Genomic DNA, 23,212 nt, shown 5'->3' on the forward strand with positions numbered 1-23,212 from the left:
ACTTCCTGAGGGCCTGTCCTTGTTCAGCAGTGTCCTTTGACCAAGGTGTGTTGTTGGGTTTTGGGCTGGACTGTATCATGCAAGCTTAGATTGCATACTGCTGCAATGCATAATCCTTGTTCCTGTTCTCCCTGCTCTGCTGGAGGATTCAGCCTCAGGACCTGGGGACTGAAAATGATTCTGTCACCAAGGCCTGAAGATCCAGACCAGATATGATGACTGACCAAGGATCTTGGGTAGCATCACTGCATAGTGTAGGACTTGTCATTTTTGCCTTAATCTCTGCTGGTCAGTCTAGGATACAGTGCTTTGGAAAAACTTGCTCTCATTATTTTAAAAGTAGATCATTTCTACCATATCAAGGTCACAGAGTTTGGTTATAGCTTTTAACTCTTTTTGATTGATGAAGTATTTGGTTTCTGCAATGTTTGCCTAAAAGTGAGTTGGTGTGTGACTATAACTTTGATTCTGAACAAGACTCAAGTCATAGCATTTACTATATTGAATGCATTTAATTCTTTGTCCAGCTAAGAATAAGCAGGAAGAAGACCCTCAAAGAGTCTTAGAATATCTGGCATCATAATTTTTCAAACTGGGATATGTAGAGCCCTCTCAGGGGTCATTTGTGGAGTATATCCGTGGTAGACATGGAAAACCCCCTCATCTTGCTGTCTAGCTTCCATTTCACTGCTCCTGCTCCCCACCACCACACCCAAGTTTGACTCTGCTAAAGTTGCTGTTACATTGGGTTTCCCCATAAGATTTCAGTCGATCAGAATGTTTTGAGGCTGAAAACAGATCAAAAAGCAGAAGGTAAATGGGAATCTATAAAGGTTAGTAAACTTGCTTACAGTTACAGAGAAGGTACTGGCAGGTATAGGACTTCTCTGCACTGATTTTGTTTTCTCATTTACACTGCCTTAAATATATCCTTGTAGGCACTCAGTAGAGTTTGTTTGAGTTTAATTGAATCCTTGGTGTTTGGTCTCTTCTATATGCTGTCCAGAATGCCTGTGCAAAATGCTGACCTGCATATTCCCATTTCCAGTGACCTGCCTTGGAATATGAACAGGAAAATCCAGGTATATCCATGGACAAAACATTTTTAGAATGGCTCTGTGAAAATATATACAACTGCTTTGTTCTTTAAAAAAAAAAAAATCCGTGAAACAAATTTGTTTCCAATTAAACATTTACTTTATATCTACTTGATGACCACCTAGTGGCTGCCTTTAAACAGGAAGGGAAGGCAAGGAATACTACTCCAGTGAGGGTGCTGGGACTCTAGCAGCATGTGTTCTGGGTGGCAAGATTATAGACGTGCTAGAAGTTCCAGATTCTCAGAGTGATGACGTTTTCTTTATTCTGCGTGAGTACAGTTCAAAAGTAAGGAGTGATGTGTTCATTTTAAAGGATGTTTTTGTGATTCTTTTTCTCCTAGTAAATTAGTTTTTCTTTGAAATAACTAGTCACTTGTCCAGTCATTTACTCAAAACAGTTGGTTATAGCTGATGTCAATGGTAGGAGAATTTTGCTTGGGGGTTTACTAATATTATATGCAAGAGAAAAGTCTAAACACCTTTGCAGAGGCATTTAGATAATGTGGGTTCAGTTGCTCGGGAGGAGAACATTTCAGGAAGCAGGCCTTTGGGAGTGCAGAGTGGTGGCAGTGATGATATTGTGGGCCATGTGCACAGGGTGAGGAGAAATTCCATTGGTTGTCCAGCTGGGAAAAGGTAGAAATTGCTAACAGTGGCACTTGATAGGAGAAGAGTGGATCAGGAAGGAACAGGCCCACAAGGTTGCCCAATGCTGGACAACACCATTTACAAGGAGGAGAACGGGGACCTTTGGAGTTGGGTAATCCAGTGCCCCTGACCAGGTCTCTGACGACGGTACTCTCTCCCCTGATTGAAAAGTGTGTTCCTGATGGGAAGGGATGAGTGCAGTGTCTGGTTTGACCAGATTGGTCTTCAAGATTGACTAGTTGGTCATGATTGACTGCTTAAGCCTAACTTCTTTGAGATCTCTCTTTTGACTTTTGTTTTTGACAAATAAGAAGTTGGCAAACAAGAGCGAACGTATTGTTCCTGGGTCCATTAGGGTTTGAGTTAAGTACATAATACTGTGTGGTGGTGATTGTCATTTAACAATGTCTGTTATCCAAAGGGAACAGTTACATGTAAACTATTGAGGTAATTCATGATTCTCTCATGGGGACTAAATGTGAGTTAAACTACAACTAAAATAATTAAAGAAAATATATTTTGACTTCATAGTTCTGTAACATTACATGGTCTCTTTAGCAGGTCGCATTACATCGTTAGTCTTTTAATAGAAATTTTATTCTACCAGGTACTTGTGAATCTGACATAAGGCCAGATTTTCTTCTAGTGCTGAAAATGGCAAGTACTGCTCTGAATTGGTGACAGCTACAGATTTAATGATTAGATCAAGGGAGGCGGCTTCAATTAAATAACTATCAGTTAAGTTGGTTGTAATATGGATCTCTTCTCCTGAGGTTAATTATGCTGTCCCTTCAACAATTTTCTGACATCACTGAGAATCCAACAGTTCACTTCTGACACAAACTGCTTGGAGTTTGTGCAGTTCCCACAAGTTAATGACTCAGTCTCAGGAGACTGCCCCACTTCAAGTGCCAGCCGCAAGTATCAGGTTGTCTCAAATTCCGCCTTGCACTTTTGCCTGGCAGACCTCAAATTTAGGGGTTCCCATGACCACCCTCCCCCACGATGGATAATTTGCTAGAACATATGACTCATTTAGCTGGTAAAATGTGATATTTATGAATTCAGTTTCATTATAAAGGCTACAACTCAGAAACAGCCAAATGGAAGACCTGAATAGGTCAAGATTTGAATTAGGGACCAGAGCTTCCATGTCCCCTCTGGGCATGCCAGCCTCCCAGCACATCAGTGTATTCACCAATCCTGAAGCTCCCCTCTGTGCTAAGTTGCTTCAGTCATGTCTGACTCTTTGCAACCCTATGGACTAGCCTGTCAGGGTCCTCTGTCCATGGGATTCTCTAGGCAAGAATACTGGAGTGGGTTGCCATGCCCTTCTCCAGGGAATCTTCCCAACCCATGGATCAAACCTGCATCCCTTATGTCTATCTGTATTGGCAAGCAGGTCGTGCCACCTGGGAAGCCATAAACTCCCCTCAGTTCAGTTCATTCACTCAGTCATGTCCTACTCTTTGCAGCACCATGGACTGTAGCACACCAGGCTTCCCTGTCCATCAGCAACTCCTGGAGCTTGCTCAAACTCATGTCCATCATGCTGGTGATGCCATCTAACCGTCTCATTCTCTGTCATCCCCTTCTCCTCCTGCCTTCAATCTTTCCCAGCATCACGGTCTTTTCCAGTGAGTCAGACCTTCGCATCAGGTGGCCAAAATATTGGAGCTTCAGCTTCAGCATCCATCCTTTCAGTGAATATTTAGGACTGATTTCCTTTAGGATTGACTGGTTTGATCTCCTTGCAGTCCAATGAACTGTCAAGAGTCTTCTCCAACACCACAGTTCAAAAGCACCAATTCTTTGGCACTCAGCTTTCTTTGTGGTCCAACTCTCACATCCATATATGACTACTAGAAAAACCATAGCTTTGACTATACGGAAGCTCCCCTAGCCTTGTTTCAGTTTCAGTTGTGGTTCCTTTATGTAGGCATAATTTATTAAAGCACTGACCTTTGTTGATGAAACTTCAGCCACCCTTCCCTTCCTTAAGGGCTAAAGGTGGGACTGAAAGTTCTAGTCATATGCCTGGGCTTTCTGACAAAGGTAGCCTCAATTCAAACTATCAAAAAGAAACTCAGGTGTGGTCCAAACCCTGCTCCTTAATGAATAACAAGAAGTCTATCTGTAAAGGAATTCCAGGGGTTTTAGGACCTCTGGTAGTAACTGGGGACAAAGGCCAAATATATTTTTTATTATACCACATTAGTACTCCAGTTGTATCCCCAAAGTAGGAATAAGGTTGTGAGTGTGCTCAATCGCTCAGTCCTGTCCAACTCTTTGCAACTCTTTGTGATCTTGTGGACTATAACCCAGTCTCCTCTCTCCATGGAGTTCTCCAGCCAAGAATATTGGAGTGGGTTGCTACTTCCTCCTTGAGGGGATCTTCGCCACCCAGGGATTGAATCCCATCTCCTTGCATTGGCAGGCAAATTCTTTACCACTAAGCCACCAGGAATAAGGTTACTGAAAGTTGATTTTGGTGATAAGTAACAATATGCATTTAGTTTTAATTTGATGGCTTATTTTTTTTTGGTCAAGAGAGTGCAAATTACATAGTTTCAGATTACAAGGAGCAAACTCTTCCTCAGTCAGTATGAAATGGCACTCAGAATGTGTTATATATATATTTTAATTTAATACATGCATGCCCTAATGCAATAAAGAAGCTCACTTTTAGGAAATCAGATACATAGAAATCATGCTTCCTTTGACTGTGAATTTAAAGTTTCAAGTGTACATAGTGCACAGGTAAGAGCATCTGTGTAGTCGCATCTGAACTTCACCATGTACTTGTCACTTGACCTTGGATGAGCCACTTAGCATCTCTAAGCCTTGTTTCCTTCATGTATTAAGTGAAAATAATCACAGTAAATAGTTGTGAGGAGTCAATAAGACATTTGCAGGACACGGCACAATGCCTGGCATATAAATAAACATTTAATAATGTTAGTTATTATTAACTGCCTGCATGTACAGTGAAACATGGATTGGCCGCTCCCAACAGGCCAGGAACGATACCATTTCGCCTTCTCTTATATGGGAAGTATGGGACAGTGTATAAAACATTGCTAGGCACATAGTAGACACAAGTTATCTATCACTTGAAAATAAAACCAGGTCTGGGTATCTGGGAAATACTGGAGTAACTCTGTAATGGAAACTTCCAGCCTGTTTCCAAAGCTAGCCTAAAACCCAGAGATGGAAAATCTTCCTCCTGAAACCATATAGAGCATGCATGAGTCTAGCAATGGGGACAGGAGATCAGTGGCTAGGATATTGTTGGATCCAAAAGTGGGAAACTGATCCAGGAGACATTTTTATCATTGGCAGCACGCCTTGAGATTCAATGAGGTTGGGAAAACCACATGAGAGTTCGGGAAGGAAGCAACAGATTTATTTCAGCCCATCCAGACACTCTTTGAAAGTCCACTGGCAAATACCATGTTTTGTGTATTGCTTCTCAGAGAAAATGAAAAACCTGGATCTGCTGTCAAAGGGCTTAGCAACTCCTTGAAGTTCACTTCTTGGGGAAGTCCCCAAGGACTAATTCTCCCTGTATCTTACCCATCTGTAGATTCTACTTTAGTAGACCACCACTGGACTCAGTTCTAGTCTAGAGTCTGCCACCAGTTCTGTGTGTCCTTGGGCAAGTTACACCCACTCTAGGAGCCTATTTCCTTACCTGCAACGAAGAATTTGGTACTAAATCACTGTTCCCCAAAGTGTGGCTTTGGTTACATTGTTAGTGTATGTGCTGCTGAAATGAGTATACAAAGGGGTGTTTTTTTAATACTATTGATGGTACATGAGATGATTTTTGCCTGATGAATACTTTTTATCCTATATTTTTTTAACGTGTATTAATGAAAGCGTAACTAGCATATCAGACCTATGACTTCATGGATAATGTTACTTTCAGTTCAGTTCAGTCGCTCAGTCGTGTCCAACTGTTTGCAACCCCATGAATCGCAGCACACCAGGCCTCCCTGTCCATTACCAACTCCCGGAGTTCACTCAAACTCATGTCCATCAAGTCGGTAGGGTGATATTAAAGTAGATTTTTTTTTTTTTTATCCTTTCAAGAAAAACCTTAGAGGAACGATAGTTGGGGTGGTAAATGGATGTAGAAGATCATAAAGGTTGTGTAGGAATAGCTGATGTGTTTATAAGTTCTAAGACTAAGTAATTCTAGTGCAGTGCCATACTTTCTTTATGAAAGCCTTTGTGGTGATGGACTCAATAGACAGGTCTAAATTTGAGTGGCTTTAAAAAACTTGCTTAACTTAAGCAAATTGACAAATTTATTTTTATGCATTCATGGTGAAAATGCCCATAAGTTGGTTGTGTAGAATTTAAATTAGCATAGACTTTAGAAGTGGTGGCTTTTTTTAAATAACAAAGAATGAATAATGTTGCTTCCTCTCACTTTTAGCAGATTCCTCAAAACCTGGATTGATCTTTAGTTCTTTTCACCCCTTGTTGTTGGAACTCCCTAAGACAGGAGTTAGGGGTTCCCATTTGTTCTGTTGGGGAGGAAGAAAAAGCCACCCCCATCTCTTGAATACATGCATGCCTATGCCTGCTTTCTCTGTTCTGGAGATGCTGAGGCTGCCCCATCCTAATGATCTCTGCCTTACTTCTTCTTGGTAGCCGCTTTAAAGGTGCAGTGTGATGTGTACCCTAAAATGAACATAAATTCTGAGGCAAGGTTTTTTAAAATTTCATATCACTTTTTGTTGTATTGGTTTTCACACAGTGGGAATCTTGAGAAGTAAAACGAGCAGTGGTAGAAATGAAATAAACTTGTGGGAGGTACTTTCTTTTTAAGCAAAACCCAGAAAAAATAGTACAATCTTGATTGTGTAGTAGGAGCCAAGAAATCTGCTTTCAGATGTAGTCTATGATTTAGAGGTTTTTTTTTAAGTATTAATTATTTGTGTTACTTTGACATTTTCTGTGTATCTTAACACTGTCATCATTCATTATCTACATTTAGTTGTTAACCTCTCTTCTGTAAATGATATTGTTCTATTTCGTTCTCAACGTAAAGGGCCATTCATCTGATACAGCATCTTGTAATAAATTGTTTCATGTTTCAAACTGTAGTTTTTAAAAGTTGCTATAAAGATGGTTTCAAGTCTTTTATTTTTCTGAACCATGTGTTATCTAGTCAGTTCAGTTCAGTCGCTCAGTTATATCTGACTCTGCAACCCCATGGACTGCAGCATGCTAGGCTTCCCTGTTGATCACCAGCTCCTGAAGCTTGCTCAGACTCTGTCCATCGAGTCAGTGATGCCATCCAACCATCTCATCCTCTGTCATCCCCTTCTCCTCCGGCCTTCAATCTTTCCCAGCGTCAGGGTCTTTTCCAGTGAGTCAGATCTTCACATCAGGTGGCCAAAGCTTTAGCATCACTCCTTCCAATGAATATTCAGGGCTGATCTCCTTTAGGATTGACTGGTTTGATCTCCTTGCAGTCCAAGGGACTCTGAAGAGTCTTCTCCAGCACCACAGTTAAAAAGCATCAGTTGTTCGGCACACAGCATTCTTTATGGGCCACCTCTCACATCCATACATGACTACTGGAAAAACCACAGCTGTGGCTAGATGGACCTTTGTCAGCAAAGTAATGTCTCTGCTTTTTAATGTGCTCTCTAGGTTGGTCGTAGCTTTTCTTCCAAGGAGCAAGCGTCTTTTCATATCATGGCTGCAGTCACACCTACAGTGATTTTGGAACCCAAGAAACTAAAGTCTGTCACTGTTTCCATTGTTTGCCCATCTGTTTGCCATGAAGTGATGGGACCCGATGCCATGATCATAATTTTTGGAATGTTGAGTTTCAACCAACTTTTTCACTCTCCTCTTTCACTTTCATCAAGAGGATCTTCAGTTCCTCTTCACTTTCTGCCATAACGGTGCTTGTCTGAGGTTATTGATATTTTTCCCAGCAATCTTGATTCCAGCTTGTGCTGCATCCAGCCCCAAGTTACTCATGATGTACTCTGCAGATTAAATAAGCAGGGTGACAATATACAGCCTTGAGGTACTCCTTTCCCAATTTGGAACCAGTCTGTTGCTCCATGTCCGGTTCTAACTGTTGCTTCCTGACCTGCATACAGATTTCTCAGGAGGCAGGTAAGGTGGTCTGGTAGTCCCATCTCTTGAAGAATTTTCCACAGTTTGTCGTGATCCACACAGTCAAAGGCTTTGGTATAGTCAGTGAAGCAGAGGTAGATGTTTTTCTGGAACTCACATGCTTTTTCTGTGATCCAGTGGATGTTGGCAATTTGATCTCTGGTTCCTCTGCCTTTTCTAAATCTAGCTTGTACCTCTGGAGGTTCTCAGTTCATGTACCATTGAAGCCTGGCTTGGAGAGTTTTGAGCATTACTTTACTAGCATGTGAGATGAGTGCAATTGTGTGATAGTTTGAACATTCTTTGGCATTGCCTTTCTTTGGGGTTGGAATGAAAACTGACCTTTTCCAGTCCTGTGGCCACTGCTCAGTTTTCCAAATTTGCTGGCATATTGAATGCAGCACTTTCACAGCATCATCCTTTAGGATCTTTTAGTTATCTAGTCAAGATTAGGTTAAAATAGAACAAAATGGTGACAGTGCTGTAACTTAAGATTCTTTTCTTCCTTCATTTTTTCTCTGTCATTGGTTTAATACAAAGTTTTCACATGATTTCATAATGAGAAACTCTCAGATGTTCCCCAATCTAGGTGGCATCTAATGTTCCAAGCCACAAGCTCTCAAACTTTGTAAATTTTGGTTTTGTTATCCATACTATCTTGTCTCCCAAGAAGAAGTAGTAAATTGTATTACTTAGCATATTGGAAAAATCTGTATTCAAGACTATTTTGCAGGATTAAAAAAATCTCTTTTCTTACTAAAGTCTGTTTCATGACTTGCACAATACTCATCCTTTGCACACATTTACAAGACCCACCTTACTCAGGGTAGGTGTCAGGTTTTTGACAGTCTGTTTCCCTTAGGGCTTCCCTGATGGCTCAGTGGCAAAGAATCCACCTGCAATGCAGGAGGTGTAGAATCTATCCCTGGGTTGGGAAGATCCTCTGGAGAAGGAAATGGCAGCTCACTACAGTATCTTGCTCCTTTCCTGTCTCCTGAGAAACCTGTATGAAGCAACAGTTAGAACTGAACATGAAACAACTGACTGTTTGCAGATTTGGAAAGGAGTGCGACAAGGCTGTGTATTGTCATTTTGCTTATTTAACTTATATGTGAAGTACATCATGTGAAATGCCATGCTGCATGAAGCACAAACTGGAATTAAGATTGCTGGGAGAAATATCAATCACTTGAGATATGCAGATGATACCATTCTAATGGCAGAAATTAAAGAGCCTCTTGGGCTTCCCTTGTGGCTCAGCTGGTAAAGAATTCGCCTGCAATGCAGGAGACCTGGGTTTGATCCCTGGGTTGGGAAGATCCCCTGGAGAAGGGAAAGGCTACCCACTCCAGTATTCTTACCTGGAGAATACCATGAACTGTATAGTCTGTGGGGTCACAAAGAGTCGGATATGACTGAGCGACTTTCACAAAGAACCTATTGATGAAGGTGAAAAAGGAGAGTCAAAAAGCTGACTTAAAACTCACCATTCAGAAAACTAAGATCATGATATCCAGTTCCATCGCTTCGTAGCAAATAGAAGGGGAAAAAGTAGAAGCATTGGCAAATTTTCTTTCCTTGGGCTCCAAAATCACTGTGGACGGTGACTGCAGCCATGACATTAAAAGACGCTTGCGCCTTGGAAGAAAAGCTGTGACAAACCTAGATAGTATATTAAAAATCAGAGACATTACTTTGCTGACAAAGGTCCGTATAGTCAGATTTATGATTTTTCCAACAGTCATGTATGTATGTGACAGTTGAATCATAAAGAAGACTTGAGCACTGAAGAATTGATTCTTTGGAATTGTGCTGGAGAGAAGGTTCCTAAGAGTCCCTTGGACTGGAAGGAGATGAAACCAGTCAATTGTAAAGGAAATTAACCCTGAATATTCTTTGTAAGGAATGATGCTGAAGCTGAAGCTCCAGTACTTTTTGGCCATCTGATGCAGAGAGCTGACTTGTTGGAAAAGAGCCTGATGCTGGAAAAGATTGAAGACAGAGGAGAAAGGGGTGGTAGAGGGATGAGATGGTTGGATGGCATCACCAACTCAATGAACGTGAATTTGAGCAAACCCTGGGAGATAGTGAACTCCTGGCATGCCACCGTCCATGGGGTCACGACTTAGCAACTGAATAACAACTATTTCCCTAGGTGCAAAGGCTAGTCATTATTTACAGATAATTGCTGATGAGTCTGGAGAAATTCTGAAAGGGGATATGTAAGGATTGTGACTTTTATCCTTGGTCTATGGACTAGAATTTGCAAACCTAGAGTGAGGTTGTTTAACACCTTCTCTTCTTAGGAAATTGCCATTGGATCAGTCGGTCTTGGTTCAGATCTCTTGTGGGCAGCTGAATAGTTGGGCTTTTAAAAATGAAAAGTGAAAGTGAAGTCACTCAGTCTTGTCCGATGGGATTTTCCAGGCAAGAGTGCTGGAGTGGATTGCCATTTCCTTCTCCAGGGGATCTTCTGACCCAGGAATCAAACCCGGGTCTCCTGCGTTGCCCACAGACGCTTTACCGTCTGAGCCACCAGGGAAGCTTAGGCACATTAAAAAATGCTTCTTTCCCAATCATAGAAATAGTTATCTCCATGATAGTATAACCTCCATCTATGGAGTATAAGTACTCAGGACCACAATTTATTTATTTATTTATTTTAGGACCACACATTTAAAAAGATAAATTTAATACTGAGTCAGAATGAAAGATGTGCAAACATAGTAGTAGAGTTCAAAACCTTTTCAGGCCATTCTTACACGTTTCCAGCGCCACTTTGGTTTTCTCTTGGTAGGCTAACCTTTAATTCATTGGGAGCCTTTTCACTTCTAAAATAAAGCCTTTTAGGATGCTGAAACTTGAACTTTAATGGTAAGTTAAAGTGAAAAAAAAAAAAGGTGTACTCAGAGACTTTCTAACTCTTGACTTTAAACCTTCCTTTTAGAGAACCAGACTTGCTTAATTTATTAGAGCATTTGCTTTTCTAAGTTTCCAGCTCACAACCATTCCGTGGCCCAGCAGAAAGAGATAATAAAAAGTTAAGTAACAGGTAAAAATCTTTTACAGTTGCCTTTTCCCCAGTTGGAAGCAGAGTTTTTCTTTCCCTCTGGGCAGTTTGGCCTCTAAGCTCCTGCTTTTTCTGATTTGAAACTCTACTATTTGCGTACAGTGTTTAAATTGATTCACTCACAACCAAGTTCTGAATGTCTCCAGCATTAGTACCTTTGACTCAGGAAGCTTAAGCAAAAGATTATAATAGTGGTTAAACAGGACAAAATCTTTAAAAACATACTTGAAGGTTGTTTTTACTCAAGATTTCCAAACAGATACAAACTGTTTTCAAAGAAAAGCCAGTCTATGTGGTTTTCAACTTAGACATACATGAGCAGGGAAGCAGCTTTCCCAGATGGAATGTGGGTCTTTCATAGAGAACTTGTGAAGCTGAAAACTAGTCTTGTTAAGTCTTGGCCTCCAGACTTGATTCTTTCACTGTTATATTTAAAGTGAAGTATGTGTAGTCTGAATTTTTCTTAAGGATCAACTCTAGAATGGGGTGCATAGTGCTTCAGGGAAAATAAATGTGTTTATATGCTACCAGATTTTCATCTAGTAAATTTGAGTGTCTTTTGTGGACCTTGTTTTTAAAAGCTTTATGGTAAGAAAACGGATATAAAAACAAGTGAAGGTGTGAAGAGACAGAGAGGCTCTAGGTCACCTTGAAGGAGTCAGGAGAGGATTCCTATAAGAAGTAAAATCTGAGCTGGGATTGAAATACCAAGACTAGAGAAGGAGGAGGCATTCCAAACACAAGTAACAGTATGTGTAAAACTACAGTGGGTTAAGAGGCCATGGCATCTTGGGAAGCGGCAGACGTTTCAGTATGCCCGAGGGATGTGGAGTGAACAGGAGAAAGGCAGTAATTGAGGCTAAAGTTAAAAAAAAAACCTTGTATACCTTATTAAAGTTGTATTTGTAGGTGAAGGGGAGCTATTAAATAATTTTGAGTAGAGGCATGGCATATTCACATGGGCTATGTGTGTGTTGAAAAGATCACTCCAGTGGCAGTTTGGAAGAGAGATTGAAGGGAGCAATCCCAGAAGCAGGTACTGAGAGAATACTGCAGTAAAGATGGCAGAGGCCTGAACTGTAAAATTACTGAGGGAATGGTAGATATTCAGGAGTTAGAGCTTAACAAAGTTTGTCATAATCTGTTGAAAAGTTCTTTGCTTGCATATCCCACGTGGGTTTTAGGCTAAAAGGTGCTCAGCTCCAGAAGTTGCTCAGAGACCCAAGCTGATGTGGGTTCCAACATCATGTGTTGTACCATCTGTATTGTCTTGGTCACCATGGCAAGGGAAGAGATGGCTGAGATGTCTTGTGCACCTTTAGGCTTGGGCTTGGAAATGTAAGTATCACATCTGCCTACAGCTCATTGTGTCATTTCTGCCTATACCTGTTTGGCCAGAAATGGACACATTTCCTCATCTAACTGAAGAGGCTGGGAAGCTGGGGGAACTGGTGAAATGTTGGATGAGCTTCTCTGTCTGTGCTACAGTGTAGGGTCGTAAGTGAGGTGCTTTATTTCTGAGTGTATTCCCTTATTTGTAAAATAGGAACATCAAGAGTACCAGCCTCACTCCCAGAGACTCTTTTAGAGGATCCCCAAGACACTTTTCATAGTATCTGAAAAACCAGATTCTCTTCTTAGTAGTACTAACATCATTTGTCCTTTATACTTTCATTCTCTCAGGAGTTTTATAGAGTCTACATGGTGTGTTATATCACAAAAGATTGAATGAGAAGCACATATGGGAAATTAGCTGTCTTCTAAGCCAGACCTTAGAGACATTTGCGAAAATGTAAAACAATGTTGTTGTTCTTATTAAGTTTTTGGAAATACAGTTATTTTTCATAAAATTGTCATTTATGATAACATATAATGATTTATTATTGATAATTTATTTTTTAGAAGCTATTAGGAGAAGGCAATGGCACCCCACTCCAGTACTCTTGCCTGGAAAATCCCATGGACGGAGGAGCCTGGTGGGCTGCAGTCCGTGGGGTCACTAAGAGTCGGACATGACTGAGCAACTTCACTTTCACTTTTCACTTTCATGCATTGGAGAAGGAAATGGCAACCCACTCCAGTGTTCTTGCCTGGAGAATCCCAGGGATGGCGGAGCCTGGTGGGCTGCCATCTATGGGGTCACACAGAGTCGGACACGACTGAAACGACTTAACAGCAGCAGCATTATTTTCTTAGACTTCCCCTTTCCCTAATTCTTCAATATTTTTGTTCTTTGTACTATACATACTTCGATAACCTTGCTTAAAATGCATTCATATATGATAACACATTATGTGTCTTTATTTTTATTTTTGAAATTTTTATCTTATATTAACAGTGTTATGTTAGTTTCAGATATATAGCAAAGTGATTATCCAAACACAGGTATCTATTCTTTTTCAAATTCTTTTCCCATTTAGTTATTACAGAGTATTGAGCAGAATTCTCTGGGGGTGCTTGTTGTAGGTCCTTGTTGGTTATCTATTTTAAATATAGCAGTGATGTTTTAAATGAATTAATACAATATTTTTTAATTTTTCAGTTAAAAAAAGTACCAGCCTCATAGCGCAGCTTTAGGGATTAACTGCTGTCACAACTCTAAAATGCCTAGCATTGTGTCTGGCACAATAAAGATATTGGAGGGAATCTTTAAGTTTGATCTTGAATTTTTCTTATTATGTGCTGTAGGTGGGTGTCCTGTCATGTCCGACTCTTTTGCAACCCCATGGACTGTAGCCTGCCAGGCCCCTCTGTCCATGGAATTTCCCAGGCAATACTGGAGTGGAGTGCCATTTCCTTCTCCAGGGGATTATCCCAACACGGGAGTCAAACCTGAGTCTCCTGAATCTCCTGCATTGGCAGAGGGATTCTTTACCACTGAGCCACCTGTTATTATTTACTTAGTGGATTATAACCAACAATTAAAAACCAAGTTAAAAAAAGAAGCAGCGTAAATTAGAGTTCATCATCGAAGTGAGTAAATATTGCTTCATAAGTTGTATGTGTGTGTATGTATATATATGCATTTGGTCAGGATATAACTTGTTTCTCACAGATTGTTGAAGTTCAAGTTGGAAAAACACTGATTTAGTTAAAGCTCTCATTTTACAGTGACTGAAAGACTTAAATATACTAAACAAAAAAATGACTGTATTCTACTGTACTTTTTTGAAAGAGGCAGTTTAAACTGCGTTAATGTGTTTACTTATTTTTGGTTGCCCTGGGTCTTCGTTGCTGTGCACAGGCTTTCTCTAGTTGGGGCGAGTGGGGGCTGCTCTCTGTTGCAGTGCGCTGACTTCTCATTGCAGTGGCTTCTCTTGTGAAGCTCCTAGGTGCCTGGGCTATAGTAATTGCAGCACACGAACTCAATAGCTGTGACTCTCGAGCCTTAAAGAGTGTGGGCGCCAGTTGTTGTGCGTACTGGCTCAGTGGTTGTGGTGCAACAGGCTTTAGTTGCTCCACAGCATGTGGAATCTACCAATATCAAGGATCAGACGCATGTCCCCTGCATTGGCAGGCAGGTGTCCATCCACTGTACCACCAGGGAAGTCCATATTTTCAAAAAGTAGGCTTGAAAAACATTATCCTTAACTTTGAGAAAGAGTAGAACATGGATTTGAATTTAGAAAGTGTTTGTTAGATGCCAGTTAGCCCTTTTCATTTTACCATATACACTTCCTGCCTTCTTGGAACTGTAATCTAAGATGTAGTCACTAAAACAGTAACATCTTTTCTGTACTTGTCATTTTTTGCCAGCTCCTGAGAGCCATGAATATATATGTTCCATAGGGGTAAAATGCAGAATGCATTCAAGCCTTGAATGCATAGTAGAAATAATTATTTATTATAATAGGGGGTCATCATAGACAATAAAAAATATTCAGTCAGAAGAACTTACTGAGGAAGGAGTTAATGAAATATTTTCTTTTTCTGTTTTTTCTCTTTTTGACCTGTAAGAAACAAGTACGAAACTTGTATTTAAGTTTAGCAAAGTATTTAAGTGACTTCTCTTACAATGAGTAGTGATGTCAGCAAACTGATGTGCAGTGAGCAACCTGCTGTGTCTTTTTCAGAGCAGTGGTGGATAATAATGCTTCCATTTTGATTAGCCCATGCTGAGTGAATAGGAGTTAATCCTGGCTGCCTGGCAGAAGTAGATTTGTTATATAATTTATGGTACCCAGAAGCCCTTTGAGGAGGTCTTTATCATCTTATTATCCAGACAGTATCCATCTAGGCCTGAAGATTAATTTTTGTTGTTCTCATCTAGTTCCACCAGATTGATTTAACAGCAACTTGCTGTTAAATGCTGGCACTTGGTTTTTGCTTTTGACACAAAGGTATGCTAATCAAGAATGGCTGTTAGGAATCCTGTAATGTTTCAATTAGTGATTTATTGTCATTTAGAGGGTTTTGTCCCCCCCCCCATTAAACTGATTTAACTTCTGAAAAATGAGTCAATTCAGGGTTTCAAACATTTCTTCTTCAACTAGCCACCAGAAAAGGTTTACTAATGACTCTGTCTTGTAAATTGCTGCTGTGGTTCATTTGTGTCAGTCCCGTCACTGCTGAAACAAATGCAGGAGGAGTGTCAGTTTAGTTTTCCTCCGTCTGGCACTTGGACTTCTTAACTCTATTACTGGAGATGCCTGCTGTTAAACAACCTGTACTCTTTTTTATGACTTGCTGAGAAGTCATGTGGTACTGTGATCCCTGTCCCCAACTACCAGCCTTTAAACTTACAATTTTCAATGTATTGTGTTAAAACAGACTTCTAATTCTGGATTTTTTTCTTTTCAGTTTTAAACCTAAAGGTGGAAGTTCTATTTTTAGAAAATACTCTCCTAGAAAAGTCACTGGTGTCGCTACCCCAAATACTAGGCCTAGGGGTGGGAAGAGCAAGAGCTGACTGTTTCACATGGCTAAGCAGAATGTGTGGGCTGGTCTGCCAGCCAGCAGAGGTGGAAGCTGCCCTTTGCTTTCTTGGCAAGTACATCTGGCTGTGAAGGCCCTGATTAGTACTTTAGGTTTTGGCCTTTTCTTGGCAGTTATGTGAAACATAGTCTATTGTCTCCAGTGGTTCTAAAGAGATGCAGAGCCTTGATGGTCCACATCCCTTATCCTCTTTACAGGAAATGTGCTTCATCCCTCAGAATTAAAAGCCAATCTGTCATCAGGCAAATTTTTAAAAATACTACAGTGGAAAAAAATATCTTAAGTAGTGTAAAACTTAAAGTGAGTTCTTCATGTTCACTATATAATAGCATGCAAACAAGCTGCTGGCTTTTGCCCTTACATCTCTAGACACCTAAAAGTCATTCCTTTGTTTGTTGTGATAGAGAAGAAGCAGTTTGGACCAGCACCAGGAGGTTTTTCATTGCTTGGAGAACCCTTGGAGCTTCGTACAGTGCTGCACGGCTATGGCTTGAATAAACTGTCTGGACTTTCACCCTTGCTTGAAGGACAGGCAGGACTGATTTCCATTATTATGTGGATTTTTTCCAGGGGACTAAGTTGCAGGTCAAAAAGAGGTACTACAGGGTGAACATCTCCCAATTTCAGCTTCAAATTTTGGCTTTTGCTGTGTTTGAGGTGAAAATTAACTTGTAGAATAAGGAGAGATGGGACTATATACTGCTGACTGAGAAGCTGTGTTTGTATCACATTATCTGGTTAACTGATGAGGTAGGGAATAATTTGAAACAATGAGACAATTTCCTGTTTTCTCTTTGAGGGTAGTGGGGTGTTGAGAGGCAGGGTGTCCAGGGATTGGATCTTAGGAACCAGCTCTTGAGTGGTGAAATTAAGGCCTACTCTACATCCTTAGGGCTTAGGTTCCTTGACTGTTAAGTATTTGATAACAATATAGAATTGGTACAAATAGCTATCATCTATTGAGAACTAACTGTGCTACGGACAGTGCTAAGCATGTCGTACTTATCATTTATTTAATTGTGAGTTAATACATTTAAGTGCATAGACTAGTACCTTGTACAGAGTACTCAATAAATATCAGAGAGTATTATTCAATAGATATATCAAAACACTTACATGATAAAGCTTAGGTGCCCAGGACAAAATGCTGAATAAAATAATTTCCACTCTCATGGAAATTGCTTTCTGGTAGGGGGAGTGGACAATAAATAAGTTAACAAGAATTTCAGAGAGTGGTATGTGCTAAAGAAATAAAGTAGTGTGCTGGATCAGAGGGCGATGGTACTTTAGATTGGTTGGACAAGGAATACATCTCAGCATTTGAACTGAAATCCTCTGATAGGAAGGGGCCATTTATTCTTCACAGTGACCCTTTGTCCCAATTTTCAGGTGAGAAAACAGAGATGCAGGGTGACTAAGTATGTGTGGAAAGTGAATAGAGCTGGGCTGTACAGACCCTATCATTCTGCATCCAAAGCATAGCATGTCCTTCCCAGAAGGGCAGCTGTAGGAGTTGAACTATATGCAGTTGGTTTTGAGTAAAAGAAATGGAGGTGGTTGCAGTGCAGGTAAAACCCTCAGGCAATTCAGAAAAGTTGTAATTTCATGGACCCCCCCCCAGTCCTGGGTTGGAAAATTTGAGTATGAGTGTGTGTATGTATGTACATTTTATTCTGGAATCCAAAGCTATCTTCAACTTTTCAAAGGTGATGACAAAAACAGCCTGTGCACCACTGCTTTCTTTTAGGATGTTTTTCATATTGTTTTGGAAAGTAAGGCCTACTTGCTAGGGCAGAGTCGTTTTTTGTTTGTTTGTTTGTTTGTTTCACTTTGGTGATTTATTATTTACAAATCTCTGCTTCTATACAGGATAACAAGGGCACTATTGTTTAAAAAGAACGAGATAAAATGGCATCGCTGATGTGGCCAGCGGGCCCAGGCCCCACTGCTCGGTCCTGGGAAGGAGTGCCTGGTCTGGAGCCTTCTGGCCAGCAACCTGCCACTGGGTCAGGGGCTGATGCAGCCCCCTACCCTCCCACCCCATCCATCTGGTGTTGCAGCCGGCCTGGCAGAGTGAGGGCAGAGCTGACAGAAGTCTTGCTGCTGCAGGTAGACGCCAGTCCCCCACGTGTCCTCAGTGAGCGTCAGTCCCGGAGGGCCCGGGCATGGCTACCGTGCTCAGAGGACCTGCTTTATGCTGGAGGTGGAAATGTCCAGGAGCTGCCCGGCCACATAGGGGTTTAGCTTGTCCTTGTCTTGGCAGAGCGTCCACACGTACAGCATTTGCAGTACCGTCTCCAGGTCGTCCTCGACCACCTTGCCTTTGGAGTTCTTGATCAGCATCACCATCTGGGCCTGGAAGGGGATGATCAGCACAGGCCCCTGCTCCATCATCGTGCCCATGGCCATATCAATGTTGTCAGTGTCCACGATACAGGAGTGCAACTGGAGGGCCAGACCCTTGGCCTGCTGGATCAGGTTGGCCAGTTGGCTGTAGATAGCTTCATAGCACCAGTCTTTGAGAATGTCAAGCTCCTGGGAAATCATGGCTTCCAGAACGTTGGGGATGATGTTGTTCTTACACTGCTACAGGAAGCAGTCCTTATTGATGGTGGGGTCTACACGCAGGATCTCTGAGCACCTCTGACATCTCCATCTTCGAGAACAGGCCTCCCAGCAAGCCTGTGATCTTGTCTGTCAGTATACTGGACGCCCGGATGAAGGCGTCGTCACTCTCGTCATATTTCATTTTCATCTTGAAGAACCGATTGAACACCACATTTTTGTCCCTGAAGTCCTTCTACTGCTGGTAACACTTGGAGTCCTTGTGTAGCACGACCCGCAGCGCCTCCTCGTTGCCCTCAAACATTTTCTCTTCCTTGAATTTCTCTCCGTCGAACTCCTTCCTTTTCCAGGGCCGCTCAGGCCACCGGTAGGGCCTGGTCTGTCCCAGGATGCTCTCGTCGATCTCCTTGACAGACTCCACGTCCTGGGAGAGGGCTTTGAAGGCAGTGGTCCAGCTGAGCTTCTCCCCACCTTTGGACACCAATTTGGTAGACTGCTTGGCGGTCTTGGCTGCTGTTTCCACACTCTTCTTGATATTTCTGCCAAGGTCACTTTTACTGACTTCGTCAAGACTCTCCTTGACAATGCCCATGATCTCCCCTAGCTTCTTCCTGATCACCTCGCTCGTCCGCTGGGTTTTCAGTTCAGTGGTTTTGTCTTTCCTCCTGGCTTCCTGGAACACATCTGACTCTTCCAGGTTCTTGGCCTTGTTTTGGAACTTTTTATACTTTCTTTCATTTCTTTGTTTTTGGCTAATTCCTCTTTGATTTTATTGAGCAAACCAGAGAGAAACCCTTTTCTGTTTCCAGAGGAATAGGATTTGGACAGGGTTAGCTCTCCCCTCGGCTGGGCAGCTGGTGGGTACCATGGGGTAGTGCCCCTAGATTGTGGCTGGACAGGAGATGGACTCTGCTGCCAAAATATCTCTGTGGGTAGCAGCACCAGCCTGCCCACAGTGCTGCCGCTGCCATGGTGGAAGATCCTGTGTGCTAGGGCAGAGTTTTAATAGAAAGCATTGAAAATGATCATTCAGTTCAATTGCTCAGTCTATTCAACTCTTTGCGACCCCATGGTCTACAGCATGCCACACTTGCCTGTCCTTCACCATCTCACGGAGCTTGCTCCAACTCATGTCCATTGAGTTGGTGTTGCCACCCAACCATCTCCTCCTCTGTCATCCCCTTCTCCTCCTGCCTTCAGTCTTTCCCAACATCAGGGTCTTTTCTAGTGAGTCGGCTCTTCTCATCTGGTGGCCAAAGTATTGGAGCTTCAGCTTCAGCATTACTCCTTCCAACGAATATTCAGGACTGATTTCCTTTAGAATTGACTGATTTGATCTCCTTGTAGTCCAAGGGACTCTCAAGAAGCTCCATCACTACAGTTCAAAAGCATTAATTCTTTGGCACTCAGCCTTTTATCCAACTCTCACATCCGTACATGGCAACTGGAAAAACCACAGCTTTGACTAGACAGACCTTTGTCAGCCAAGTAATGTCTGTGGTTTTTAGTATGCTGTCTAGGTTTGTCATAGCTTTTCTTCCAAGGAGCAAGTGTCTTTTAATTTTATGGCTGCAGTCACCTTTCTCAGTGATTTTGGAGCCCAAGAAAATAAAGTCTGTCACTGTTTTTGTTGTTTCCCCATCTATTTGCCATGAAGTGATGGGGCAAGATGCCAGATCTTAGTTTTCTGAATTTTGGGTTTTAAGCTAGCTTTTTCACTCTCCTCTTTCACTTTCATCAGAGGCTCTTCAGTTTGTCTTGGCTTTCTGCCATAAGGGTAGTGTCATCTACATACCTGGGGTTATTGATATTTATCCTGGCAATCTTGATTCCAGCTTGTGCTTCATCCAGCACAAGTACATCTCATGATGTACTCTGCATATATGTTAAATAAGCCTGGTGACAATATACAACTTTGATGTACTCCTTTCCCAATTTGGAACCAGTCCATTCTTGGACTGCATACAGGTTTCTCAGGAAGTAGGTAAGGTGGTCTGTTATTCCCATCTCTTGAAGAATTTTCCATAGTTTGTTGTGATCCATAGTCAAGGACTTCAGCATAGTCAGTGAAGCAGAATTAGATGTTTTTTCTGGAATTCTCTTGCTTTTTCCATGATTCAACAGATTTTGAAAATTCGATCTCTGGGTCCTCTGCCTTTTCTAAATCCAACTTGTACATCTGGAAATTCTTGGTTCATGTACTGCTGAAGCCTCACTTGGAGAATTTTGAGCATTACCTTACTAGCATATGGAATGAATGCAGTCATGCAGTAGTGTGAACATTCTTTGGCATTGTACTTCTTTGGAATTGGAATGAATACTGATCTTTTACAGTCCTGTAGTCACGATTGAGTTTCCCAAATTTGCTTGCATATTGAGTGCAGCACTTTCACAGCATCATCTTTTAGGATTTGAAATAGCTCAACTGGAATTCCATCACCTCCACTCACTTTGTTCATAGTGATGCTTTCTAAGGCCCCCTTGACTTCGCACTCGAGGATGTCTGGCTCTAGGTTAGTGATCACATTAGCATGGTTATCTGGGTCATGAAGATCTTTTCTGTACAGTTCTTCTGTGTATTCTTGCCACCGCTTCTTAATATCTTCTGCTTCTGTTAGGGCCATACTATTTCTGTTCTTTATTGTGCCCATTTTTGCATGAAATGTTCCCTTGGTATCTCTGGTTTTCTTGAAGAGATCTCTAGTCTTTCCCATCCTGTTGCTTTCCTCTATTTCTTTGCATTGTTCACTTTTCTCCTTTGCCTTTCTCTTCTCTTCTTTTCTCAGCTATTTGTAAGGCCTCTTCAGACAACCATTTTGCCTTTTTGCATTTCTTCTAGGGGATGGTCTTGATCACTGCCTCCTGAACAGTGTCACAAACCTTTCTGTCCATAGTTCTATGGGCAGTATGTCTGTCAGATCTAATCCCTTGAATATATTTGTCACTTCCACTGTATAATCATAAGGGATTTGATTTAGGTCATACCTGAATGGCCTAGTGGTTTTCCCTACTTTCTTCAAGTCTGAATTTGGCAGTAAGGAGTTCTTGATCTGAGCCACAGTCAGCTCCCGGTCTTGTTTTTGCTGAGTGTATAGAGCTTCTCCATCTTTGGCTGCAAAAAATATAATCAATCTGATTTCGATATTGACCATCTGGTGATGTCCATGTGTAAAATTGTCTCTTGTGTTGTTGGAAGGGGGTGTTTGCCATGACTGGTGCCTTCTCTAGCAAAACTCTGTTAGCCTTTGCCCTGCTTCATTTTGTACTCCAAGAACAAACTTGCCTGTTACTCCAGGGATCTCTTGACTTCCTGCTTTTGCATTCCAGTCCCCTATATTTTTAATTTAATTATCTGCTTATCTTTCCCCTCATTAATGTACCCTTTGGTCTCATGCCATATGAGTGCACATTTGTGAAATAAGTAACTTGACCAAAAAAAAAGGAAAAAAAGGTCCAAACACTGGGGCCTCAGGTTTCAACCTACAGGGAATATATTTCCAATAAAGACACACTAACGTGAGCATTTCCTATCACTGTCTTCAAAACCTGAATACTTTCTAAATAGACTTTTTAGTACTTGACACCAAAGAGAAATTGTTTCCGTAATAGTAATTGAAACCAAGAGAGTAGCAAAGTTCTGGTCAGGTCTGGTCTTTCAGTTTCATAGGATGTGGTTTAGATCCAGTAGCCTATGTTAGTCAGAAGATTGATCATGTTATTGCATAGGGGAAGACTTACAGGAGTTTTTACTTTGCAGTCATTCACGTGGTGTCTGAGTGCTGGGAGGAGGTTCTTCCTTGGAAACGTGAAGATGACAGAAGCATACACAGTAGGATAAAGCAGCTGAAAGTGCTCTGTGGTACTTTTGCTTGAAGGATGCTTAAGATGGTAAGAATTACAAGAAAGATTCTTTTTTTCTTAGTCATATCATCTTTCAAATAGCATCCTCATGGTCCACCCAGTTGTCATGAGATTTTACAATTTGCTCAAGTTTGGGATCATTGGTCCTAGTGTTCAGCTAAGAAGTCTCTTGATATATTTGGTTGAAACTGTGGCCTGCTAAGTTGGTCTCTGACCATGGTATCAGGTCTTCTGTTTCTTTGCTCTGTAAGTAGATCTGAGTGACATAGTTGGTCTTGGTCGGGACTGTTTCTGTTGTGACAGGAAAACTGACATCTGGCTTATGCTAAAGGAGAATTAACTGGCTCATACAACTGTGAGGTTCAGGCTTTGATCTGACTTTAGGTACAGTTGGATTCTGTACTCAAATAATGCCTTTAAAAAACTGATTTTGTCTCTTGGCACTGGTTTTATTCTTCTGTCTTACACACATTTAAATTGAGACCCATCTGATAAGAAGAGACAGTTTAACCCTCACAGTGACCCTTGGATAGGCATTATTATTTTCTTTGGTGCTCTTTCTTCCTGATAAGAAGACCAAAGCAGCTCCAACCTTCCTTGCTTTTAGTGCTAAGATTCACTTTGTCTGACTTAGGTCTCCTGCATATTCCTGACCCAGTTGTTGAAAGCCAAGGGCATATGGAGACTTTGGTGGGCTTGAGTCACATAGTTCATTATGTGAACTTACCCAACATGAATGACTAAGAGTGAGGGAGTTGGATCTTTCTAGTGAAGAAAATGAGTGACCAACTGATGAAGAACCTGGATGCTGGGGGAGCAGATGAGTCTCTGCTGCAAGCCTTTGATCCAGTCTGAAGCTAAAAGGCCATATATTAAGTCTGTGGTC

The 23,212-nt window shown here is 41.5% G+C and overlaps 1 protein-coding gene and 1 pseudogene across 21 annotated transcripts in view; one reads left to right on the plus strand and one right to left on the minus strand.

Annotated features, from left to right (window-relative positions):
- DCUN1D3 (defective in cullin neddylation 1 domain containing 3) overlaps positions 1 to 23,212 on the plus strand; it is a 59,477-nt gene that overhangs the window by 5,689 nt on the left and 30,576 nt on the right. For 5 of the 21 annotated variants that reach the window (XM_086375423.1, XM_086375413.1, XM_086375417.1 and 2 more), the window contains 2 exons: positions 1,007 to 1,082; positions 22,223 to 22,353. The exons of 7 other annotated variants lie outside the window; for them this stretch is intronic. The gene's annotated coding sequence lies outside the window, so the exon portion shown is untranslated. The remainder of the gene's footprint in view (positions 1 to 1,006; positions 1,083 to 22,222; positions 22,354 to 23,212) is intronic. 9 more of the 21 variants (XM_086375425.1, XM_086375414.1, XM_086375421.1 and 6 more) reach the window with 2 other exon arrangements.
- On the minus strand, positions 17,962 to 19,583 carry LOC147345307 (mitochondrial import inner membrane translocase subunit TIM44 pseudogene; annotated as a pseudogene).

This window comes from Bos grunniens, chromosome 25 (genome assembly GCF_055505025.1).
Source record: "Bos grunniens cultivar Pamir isolate PY7600 chromosome 25, Bosgru_T2T1.0, whole genome shotgun sequence".
Classification (NCBI taxonomy): domain Eukaryota; kingdom Metazoa; phylum Chordata; class Mammalia; order Artiodactyla; family Bovidae; genus Bos; species Bos grunniens.